The sequence below is a fragment of the Saccopteryx leptura genome, chromosome 6 (genome assembly GCF_036850995.1).
Source record: "Saccopteryx leptura isolate mSacLep1 chromosome 6, mSacLep1_pri_phased_curated, whole genome shotgun sequence".
Taxonomy (NCBI): domain Eukaryota; kingdom Metazoa; phylum Chordata; class Mammalia; order Chiroptera; family Emballonuridae; genus Saccopteryx; species Saccopteryx leptura.
Window position 1 is genome coordinate 11323420 of NC_089508.1, and position 10514 is coordinate 11333933.

The window sequence follows — 10514 nt, forward strand, 5'->3', positions numbered from 1 at the left end:
AGCACTTAACAAGGTATTGGCTAGGGCTTGTTTCATTGAAAAAGAAAGAAACCCAGTGGATGCAATTCAAGCAGAAAGGTGGCTTTGTTTCACGGAGCCCCAGGGCAGGAGTGCAGCCACACGTTGGAGGAACAGGAATCAGGCTCTCTCATGGCTCCTCATCTCTTGCATCTGTCTCATCAACACCTTTCTGCAGAGTGTCTTCCACTGCTTCCTGGTGCTCCAGGCTGAAAGCCTTGCTGCTGGCATCTCCTAATAGATGTGCAATTTGCCCAGCCCTGCTGCAGAAAGCTTTATCACACTCATCGTCGGAATCTGCCCAGTCTCCAAAGGTGGAGACGCTGATTGGTCCAGCCTGGGTGAGGTGTTCACCTTTAGCCCAATCAACTATGTCCAGAGGGGTGTGGTCCACTTATAGTTTGGAGGTTGTTCCTATGGTAACTAGGAGGCACCAGGCCGGAAGGAAGAAGGCTCAGTTCCCTGAGAAAAGGAGAGAGGGGCTGGCAACCCAAACAGTAAGGAGCTGTGTCCCAGTATATACTTAGTGGTCCATAAATGCTTACTGAACTGCCTTGCTCTAAATCTTGCAAGATTCTGGCCTTCCTTTTAGTTTCCCAAACACTCCCACATACTGCCTTCTCTACCCAAGGGCTCTCCCCCACCTGCACCCCCTTGGCCTAGCTAATTCCTGCTCCTCCTTTGGGTCGACGTTTGGATTCACCACCTCTTCAGATGGCCTTTCCTGACCCCCCTCTAGAATGTCCTGCTCTATTTCTTCAAAACATTCTCCATCTTGCAGTTACTGTTTCATTCTGGTTTTCTCCCCCAAAGATTGTAAGTTCCAGTGTTCCCAGAGGCTCCAAGAACTCATAAGCCATGGTGACAACTTGGGGGGGGGGGACAGCTGAGGAGTTCATGCCCCCTTGGGCGAACCATGAACCAATGAGAGATGTGAGCAGTGGACCAACGCCTACCCTCTTCCCCTCCGTGGACAGTCCTGAGATGAAACTGACGGGGCTTTGAGAGGGGAGCCCTGCATGGTGGAGCACCCTCATGTCGACAGGGGCTCCTCTCACTCTCCTTCCCTGCCCCTCATTTCTGCTGTTGGGGATCACACTCAGTAGCAAATAAGTCTTTGCCCCAGGCTCTGCTTTCTGGGGGACCCCAGCTAAGTTACAACTAGCTGGTTTACATAGAAAGTGAAGGGCGTTGGCTTTGTGGGAGCACAGTGTTTAAACAGTGTGTCAGAAACCTCCCCTCCGTCCGCCTCTAGGCTCTGCTTTCCTCCGCTTCATCTTTATTGGATTCAGGCCCCGGCAGCTCCAGAAGGCCTCCTCCTGCGTGGTTTCAGCCTAAGTCCAGGAGCTGACCCTCATGGACTCAATAGGGTCATATGTTTTCCTCTGACACAGTCGCTGTGGGAGGTAAGGACCAAGTGTGGTCCCTGGGCAGCCTGTCCTTTCAAGTTTCAGGAGCAATGCTTGCCTGGGACAAGGGGCAGGACGAGGCCCAGGAAATGCCAAATTGGGTGTGTTGTGGGGGGAGGGGAGCAATGCATATACAGATGGCAGGAAATTCATGACCCCCACACCCCATCCAGTACAAGCCCTTGGGGTGGGGGGAGAAAGGGAGACCTCCAAGCAATAGGAGTGGGAGGCCAGAGCTGGGGCTGGCCAGGCTCATGGTGTCCCTGCAGCAGGCCCCTGACCCCGATGTCCAAGCTGGCACTGGCCTTCTCTGTGTCACAGCACCATCAAAGTCTGTCTGCCCTTCAGCTCACAGATGCAGAGCCTTCCCAGGGGCCCACGCACACCTCAACCAAAGGCAGAGTCCGCTCTGCCTCCGGGGACCCCCGGTAGAAGCAATATGAAAGCCCCTTATTTACTACGAGCTTTCATCCCGGCTGGCTCACCTCTGCCCCCTAGAGGACAGTTAGGATTTACGCAGAGGCTCCCCTTGGGGTCATCAGCTCCCGTGGCCTCACCCCCCACCCTCGCCATGTGAGCCCCCTGGACCTCAGTCCTGTTCCTGCCACCCTTATGGTTGCCGCTGTGATATGGTGTGTGCCAACTCTGTGCGTCCTGGCACCCACTCAGTCGGCGCCCCATTCCTAGTGCTGAATCCGAATCAGTCACTGACAGAACTCAGCAGGCCAGGGAACTGCCTGAGCACGTTTTCCTTCATTTCATCCTGTGGCAAAGACCCCCTGAGATCAATGTATTGACCTGGCCTGGAACCTGATTTGAAAAAAAAAAGGGGGGGGGGGTTTGTACAAGACATTTTGGAGAACTTTAGGCAAATCTGAATATAGACTGAGGATTGGATGATATAAAAGAATTACTGTTACTTTTGTTAGGTGTGATAAAAATGTGGTGATTATAGGGGGAAATGTCATTGTTTTTTTAGCATAATAAACCATTTAGAGATGAAATGTGATGATGTCTATGCTTAAAATAATTCAATAACGATAGCCTAATGAACCAAATATGGCAAAATGTTAAATTTAGGTTGTAGTATGTGGGCGTTTGTTATACTATTTTCTCTACTTTTCTGAATATTTGAACATTTTATAATAAAAGGCAAAAAAAATAAAAATTAAAAATAAATAAGAGGTGATATTAGTAATCCCATTTCACAGATGGGAAGCGGAGGCACAGGGAGGTCAGGCAGCCTCCCGAGGTCACAGAGCGAGAGGGCGGCAGAGCAGATCAAGCCCCCTCGCCGGCATTCTTGCCTCCCTCCGTACCCCGTGTGTGCTCGGTAAATACACATTTATTGACTGAACAGCAACGGCTCAAAGGGTTTTGTCCGTAAATAACTAAGTAGATAGATATAACAAATGAAGGGCTTGACTGTTCCACCTCGGATGTGTCCCTGGAACACAGGCTCTGCTCTGGGTCCCGGAATCTTCCCAGAGGCCCCTGGACGGATCAGGCTCCTGCGCTGCGCCCGGTCTAACGGTTCCCCACGTGGCAGCCACAGGGACCTGTCCACAGCCTGAGCTGCCCTGGCGCTGCCCTGTTCACTACAACCTTCTGGGGGAGCAACTGAGGTCCTGCTCCCTGTGTAAGTCATCAGTTTGCCTCAAATATACTCTTATAAAAATAACAGAAAGACAAACAAAAATTTTTTCTGGGTTTCCCCTAATGTTGTTTTGTTATTGCTTTACTTTTTATTTTATTGACTTCCCTGAATAAGTAATGATGCACACTATTTAAAATTCATAAAAAGCAAAAGAAAATCTAGTAAAAAAGGGATTGAAGGGTGGGCCACCAGCTTATCCAGTGTGCCGGGTTTCGTTGCAGAGCGGGTCCGTGTGTATAAAAACAGGGAGAGGGAAGAAGGGGCAGGACCCTCTCCTGCTACGACCCCCGCGCCACCACCTCCAACCAGCTTGGCCTTTTGTACAAGATTTTATTTGAAGAAGAGGCTCCTTGTGCTAAGAAATGTTTGAAGCCACTGGCTAAACTAATAGCAGTATCCTCAGCCCTTCTCCTGCCTAACCCATCTTTTCTTTTTCCTTTTTAAATTTACTTATTGATTTTTAGAGAGAGGAAAAGAAAAAGAACAAAAGAAACGTTGATTTGTTGTTTCACTCATTTATGCATTCATTGGATGACTCGTATATGTGCCCTGACCAGGGATGGAACCCGCAACCTTGGTCAGGATGATGCTCCAACCAGCTGAGCTACCCGGCCCATCTTTACAGCCTTATGCTGTCTTCTCCCAGCCAGCTCAAGTTCTGGCCACACCAAGCCACCGTCCCCGTTCACGTCCTGCACTTTCTTGTCTATGGCTTTGCACGTGACATTGCTAGAATGACCTGCTGTGCTTGCCTGTCTTTGTTTCTGCTGGGTGAGGTCATCTTTTAAGATCCACCTTGAGTATCGCCTCCTGTGTTAGTCATCTCTGGCTGTGTAACAAATTACCCCCAAACTTTGCAGTTTAAAACAACAAGTATTTATTATTGCCCACGGCTTATGAGGGTCAGCGATCTGAGTGTGGCCTCGATGGGTGGTCCTGACTTGAGCTGTTGGTAGGCCTGCAGTCTGTCTCATCTGGAGGCTTGACTAGGGCCGGAGGATCCACTGTCAAGCTCACTCACATGGCCGTTGGCAGAAGGCTTCAGTTCTGGGCCGCATGGGTCTTTCTCGTAGGGCTGCTCCTGGCCTGGCAGCTGGCCTCCTTCCGACTGCGTGCTTTAGTTTAGGGAATGAATATATGCAAGATGGGAGCTTCAGTCTTTTATAACCTGACGTCAGAAGTGTCATACCATTGCTTCTGCTTTCCTCTATTAGCCACACTCACAAACCCACCGGGGTGCAGTGTGGGAGGGGACTACACAGGGGTGTGAACGCAGCAGGTGAGAACCGCCGGGGCTGTCTCGGTGGCTGTGGCCACAGGTCCCCACTGCGGTCCTCAGGGGATGGGTACTTTGTACACACTTCTTGCAAAGCTTTTTCCAGGTTGTGTCATAGATGCTTTGTCTCAGTCCCAGGTTACAGACACCTGAGGGCAGTGACTCAACCTATTCATCTTTCCCTTCATTTTGAGCCCTACATGGTGTCTAATACAGACTATATATTCAATAAATGTCAAATTGCTACTGAATGCACAATGAAATGAATAAATACGTGACTAAATGAGTGACTGATTCAGTAGATTAGTGGATAGTTCAACAGGCTCAAGGAGCCCTGGCCAGGCAGCTGAGTCCGTTAGAGCATCATTCCGACACACCAACGTTGCAGTTTCGATCCCCCGGTCAGGGCACATATACAGGGAGCAGCCAATGAATGCATAAGAAGTGGAACAGCAAATTGATGTTTCTCTCTCTCTCTCTCTCGTTTTCCCTTTCTCTCTCTCTAAAACCAATAAATTAAAATAAAAAAAAAACACTAAGGGAGATAACATGAACTATTATATGATCAATTTCCCCGATTTCCTGCTGGTTAACATCCCTGAGGAGTTGGTTGTTCAGATCTTGCTTCCTTTGTCCTCTGGTTACTTCTCCTTCCCCACCACTCTGTGGTTACAGCATCAGAGAGCTGGGCTGTCATGTTGGCATAACAACATCCTTTTCTCTCGTCACAGCTGATTGGACTGGGGCAGGGCACCTGACACCAGCTGGACCAATGGCTGGCTACTTTCTTTTCAAGAGAGATGTGAACACCTGGAAACTGTTGGTAATAGCAATTCATTTTTTTAAAACTTACTTATTGATTGTTAGAGGGAGAGGAAGGGAGAGAGAAAGAGGAACATCAATCTGTTCCCGTATGTGCCCTGACTGGGGATGGAACCCACAACCTCCATGCGTTGGGATGATGATCTAACCCACAGAGCTATCCGGCCAGGAAGGCGATAGCAATTCTTGGCTGCAGGGACTGGGGAGCAAAGAAAGCCGATCTGCCACAACAGAAGACAAGAATGCACAGGAATGAATAAAGAAAGAGGAAGGATGGGTTGCAAAAGCATGACCCGAGCCCCCCGCCGCATCTCCAGCTAGGTCCCCATGGAGTACCTTTATGTTCTTATAATAAGTGGAGTTTAAGTAATGGTGTGCAGGAGCTGGCTCGCACTGTTTCATGAAAACCGAATGTACATATTTCTTCAGTAACATCACCTTGGTTGCTTAAAAAAGTCACGGTGATAGTATTTACACCACAGAAATTGGCCAGTGCTATAGACCAGGGATTCCCACGAGGAGCTGGTTATTAAACACAAGACTGATACATCTGCCGGGCAAACTCCTACTCATGCTTCCCAACCTAGTACCTCTCCTGCGAGAAGCCTCCCCCGGTGTTTGTGGAAAGCTAGTTTTCTGCCCTGACTGGATGGCTTGGTTGGTTAGAGCGTCGTCCTGATATACAAAGGTTGTGGGTTCAATCCCTGGTCAGGGCACGGACAGGAACAAATCAATTTCTATCTCTCTCCTTTTCTCTCTCTCTAAAATCAATAAACAAATTTTAAAAGGAAAAGAAAAAAAAAAGCTAGTTTTCTGGGTACTCACAGTGTGTAAGAGACACCATGAGAAAATCCAGAACTCTGAAAGTTACATGATATAAGCCAAGGATAGAAGAGACACCCCAACCAGGCAACAACAGCCTATTGCCCTTAGAGTGAAGTCCACACTCCTTGGCCTGGCAGGGTGGCACTCTGAACAGGGGCCCTTGCCCTCCCCGCTCCTCCAGGCTCCTTCCTGCCAGCTCCTACCCTCCACCACTCCCCACCCCATGCCCGCACCCTGACCTCCTGAGCCTCCAGCCCAGAGTCTCTCCTCCACTGTCATCACCTGGACAATCCGGTGACGGTCACGTACCTTCTCCGTAGATGAAACACACCCCGACACACAAATATTTGCATATAGTCTTAGGAGGTTCATGGACCAAATGCTCCTTTTCTCTGGTGCCTTTCCTGGCTTCCACATCTCGTGTGCCCCAAAGGCACTCTGTCTCAGCACCGTCAGCACTTTTTAAATGCTTATTTTTAAGTGTTGTTTTTTTTTTAAAAGCCTACAGCAGCCTGTGTTCCCAGGAGTTCTCCCATCCAGGTACTAACCAGGCCTGCCGCAGCGTAGCCTCCGAGATCAGACGAGATCAGGCACGCTCAGGGTGGCATGACCGTAGACTATTTTTGAGTCTTTTGTTACACGGAGAGTTTCTCTCTGGAAACTCCTGAGGTCTTATTCCTGAGCGCACGGGTGACTGAGAAGTGACTGAGGTGTGTTCTAACACCCCAGTTCTAATCGTGAGATCAGGGTGGGGCCACAGACACCGCCTGCTGTCTAAGCACAAAGGTGCGTCTTTGAGGATGGCCTCAGCGCTGCTCAAGGGGAAGATGGCAAACAGAGACAGGCCGTGACACCCGCAGACGGTGCAGAGCATGCTCACCGTGGCCAGTATGTTCCCAGCACCAAGGGACGGGGGTGGTTGGGCGGGGGGGCAGCACCTGAGCAGAGGAAGAAGAGCAGCACCTCAAGTGGGGGGGTTCCAGGGAAAGAACTTGAACTTCGGGGTCTCAGAGATCTATGTTCAGATTCTAGCTCTGTCACTTGTGGCTTGTGACTCTGATCAAGTCACTTTGCCTCTCTGAGTCTAAATTTTCTCATCTATCAAAACTTCTTTATTGAGTCACTGTGAAGATGAAAAGAGCCCCAGCCAGGGAGCCCATTGGGTTAGAGCGCTGTCCCGATACGCCAGGGAGCCCATTGGGTTAGAGCGCTGTCCCGATACCCAGGGAGCCCATTGGGTTAGAGCGCTGTCCCGATACGCCAGGGAGCCCATTGGGTTAGAGCGCTGTCCCCATACGCCAGGGAGCCCATTGGGTTAGAGCGCTGTCCCGATACGCCAGGGAGCCCATTGGGTTAGAGCGCTGTCCCCATACGCCAGGGAGCCCATTGGGTTAGAGCGCTGTCCCCATACACCAGGGAGCCCATTGGGTTAGAGCGCTGTCCCCATACGCCAGGGAGCCCATTGGGTTATAGCGCTGTCCCCATACGCCAGGGAGCCCATTGGGTTAGAGCGCTGTCCCCATACGCCAGGGAGCCCATTGGGTTAGAGCGCTGTCCCCATACGCCAGAGAGCCCATTGGGTTAGAGCGCTGTCCCCATACGCCAAGGTTGCCGTTCAGTGTCGGTCGGGCACATACAAGTATCAGCCAGTAACGCATGAATACGTGTAACAACAAATCGATGTTTCTCTCTCTCTCTGTCTCCCTTCCTCTCCCTCTAAGATCAATCAATGAATCAATAAAATGAGATGAAAAGAGATAAAAGAATAAAAAAGAAAAGAAAAAATAGATGATAAGAGACAATCTATAGGAAGTGCCTCAGACATAAGAGATGGTTGATAGAAGTTAGTGTCCCCTCTCCTGTATTTATGTCACCTTGGTCATACACGGCAGTAATCAACTTTCTATTTAACTAAAGCAAAACAAGGAATTCACTTGTAAAAATGGCAGAGACTGCCAACTGTCCCCTAATGTCTGTTAGTCTTTTCTTACCAGGTAAAATAATTTTTAGCTAGGTACATAGTTGCTCAGCTGAATACTACATTTTTCTCCCCAGCCTCCCTTGCAGACTGGCATGACTTGGTGACTATGCTCTGGAGACTGGGATGTGACCAGAAGTGATAATGTACAACCTGTAGGTCACGTCCTAAAAGGGAAGGCACAGACTCACCTCTTATCTCTTCTCATGTCCTTCCGGCCGGAACAAGAATGTGCGAGCAGGAGTTGGATCAGCCATATTGGTCCATGAGGTAAAGAATGTTGAGGATGTTGAGAAACAAGATAAAAGAAGACTGAGTCCCTAATGACTTAACAGAAGAGAGGCACCATACCAGCTTAAATGCTCAGACTTTGCAGTGCAAAAGAACTTTATATTTGTTTAGTCACTGTCAATACTTGGGTTTTGTTATAAAAGCCAAATCTATATTCTAATACTCAATGCTACAGACTAAATGTATCCCCCTAAAATTCATGTGTCAAATCTTAACTCCAATAGATGGTATTTAGAGGTGGGGCCTTTGGGAGGTGATTAGGCCATGAACATTTACAAATGAGATTAGTTTCCTTACAAAAAAGACCCAACAGGGCCCTGGCCAGGTAGTTCAGTTGGTTAGAGCATCATCCCCATGTGCCAAAGTTGTGGGTTTGATCCCCAGTCAGGGCACATACAAGAATCAACCAATGAATGCATGAATAGGTGGAACAAATCAATGTCTCTCTCTATATATTTTTCTTTCTCTAAAATCAGTTTTTGAAAAGAGGGACCCAAGAGAGCTCCCTTACCCCTTCCACCAAGTAAGAACATAGTGAGAAGATGGCAACAGGGCTCTCGCCAGAAACAGAATCTGCTGCCACCTCCACCTTGCACTCCCCAACCTCCATAATTGTGAGACTAGTTCGGTTGTTTATCTTATAAACTTTATAAGACACCCAGTCTATGGTACTTCCGTTATAGCACCAAACAGACTAAGATACTCAGTAAATAAGGAGCTCATAGCATCCAAAAGAGAGCCAAACAACTGTTTAGATTGTTTTGGCTTTGACAGTTGTGTTTTTTGTTTGTTTGTTTTTTGTGACAGAGAGAGGAACAGATAGGGACACAGACAGACTGGAAGGGAGAGAGATGAGAAGCATCAATTCTTTCTTGCGGCATCTTAGTTTTTCATTGATTGCTTTCTTAAATGTACCTTGATGGGGATTGGAGGGGCACTACAGCAGAGCAAGTGAGCCCTTTGCTCAAGCCAGCGACCTTGGGCTCAAGCCAGCAACCTTGAGTTTCAAGCCAGCGACCTTTGGGCTCAAACCAGGGACCATGGGGTCATGTCTAGCCGGTGAGCCTGCACTCAAGCCAGTGACCTCTGGGTTTTGAACCTGGGTCCTGTGCATCCCAGTCTGACGTTCTGTCCACTGCACCACCGTCTGGTCAGGCTGTGTTACTTTGTGTTTGACAAATGTGTTACTTTGATATACATACATCGTTTTGTTTTTTGAGTATTTCCTTACATTTGGCACAAATATTCCAGGCTCATCTTATCATGGCCCAGCCTCGGAGTCAGCCATGCCAGTGATGTGTTTTCGTGGAGAAAGGTAATTAGAAACCATGACCTGTGTGCTAGCTATGCTTCTTACTACTGAGCTTACTAGGTTTAGGTAGTAAACCCCTTTAAACTCAAATTCCCCGCACCCGACTTCCCACTTGGGCAACTTCTTCATTAAGCATCTCCCTTGGCAACTCCCCCTTTTCCTTAAGCAACTCTCCCCACCCTGGGAAGGTTCTGAGAAATGTCCTTGGGACAAAGCCATCATGAAGGTTGGGACCTGAGGGTTGGGAAAGGGAGAAGGTCTGTAACCAAGGCCACAAACCAAGATATGCTCATCTGAGCATGTCCAGGTGCAGCCAACCCCATGCTAGCAAATGCCAGCAGCAACTCCTCTATCCAACGCTCTCTCCTGCAGCTCGGGGCCGACACCCTTCGCTGGTCTCAGCCCACCTGCACCCAGGCTCTTTTAAAATAAATTCTCCTTTTGGAACATACTGGCCTCATGTTTTCGGTTCGGCCCGCGCTTTCTGCCTTTCAGAGCTGACACTGCTCTAGGCTTCCCAGCAGACAAAACCGGGGAACATATGTGCGTGTATATGTATTTATGAGAGTGTATATAGTTAAGCCACACATCTAATATCAACTTTTATTTCTCTGTATGTCTAAAAACCAAGACTTTATACCAATATATCTAATTCCGATTCAACAGACAGCGTTTACTCCTGTCTTTCCCCCTTTCCATAGGAAGTCAGTCTCTTCTCTGATGGTGAGAAACCAGATCCCATTGTCTTCACTGTTTCCATGTTTGCTCAGTCTGCCTGTACGACTGAATCCCTTGACACCCACGTCCTTCCTCGGGGCTGGCCCTGCCATGTCCTCAACCTGACCAAGGGGAGGGGGAGACCAGATGCACATTTGAAGGCATCAACCCCTTTGCTTCCCCCGCTCACCAAATAGCCTCCTCCTCCC

General features: G+C 48.8%; 2 long non-coding RNA genes across 2 annotated transcripts; one reads left to right on the plus strand and one right to left on the minus strand.

The window, feature by feature from the left end:
• Positions 1 to 3944: 3944 nt before the first annotated feature.
• LOC136376916 (uncharacterized) lies at positions 3945 to 6709 on the minus strand. Its single transcript, XR_010746256.1, has 2 exons — positions 6317 to 6709; positions 3945 to 4199 (listed from the first exon to the last, which is right to left on the minus strand). It is a non-coding gene; the product is annotated as an uncharacterized lncRNA (long non-coding RNA).
• A 138-nt stretch (positions 6710 to 6847) lies between these two features.
• Positions 6848 to 9641, plus strand: LOC136377597 (uncharacterized). The gene is made up of 3 exons (XR_010746332.1): positions 6848 to 6895; positions 8063 to 8255; positions 9528 to 9641. It is a non-coding gene; the product is annotated as an uncharacterized lncRNA (long non-coding RNA).
• The last annotated feature ends 873 nt before the right edge of the window (positions 9642 to 10514 follow it).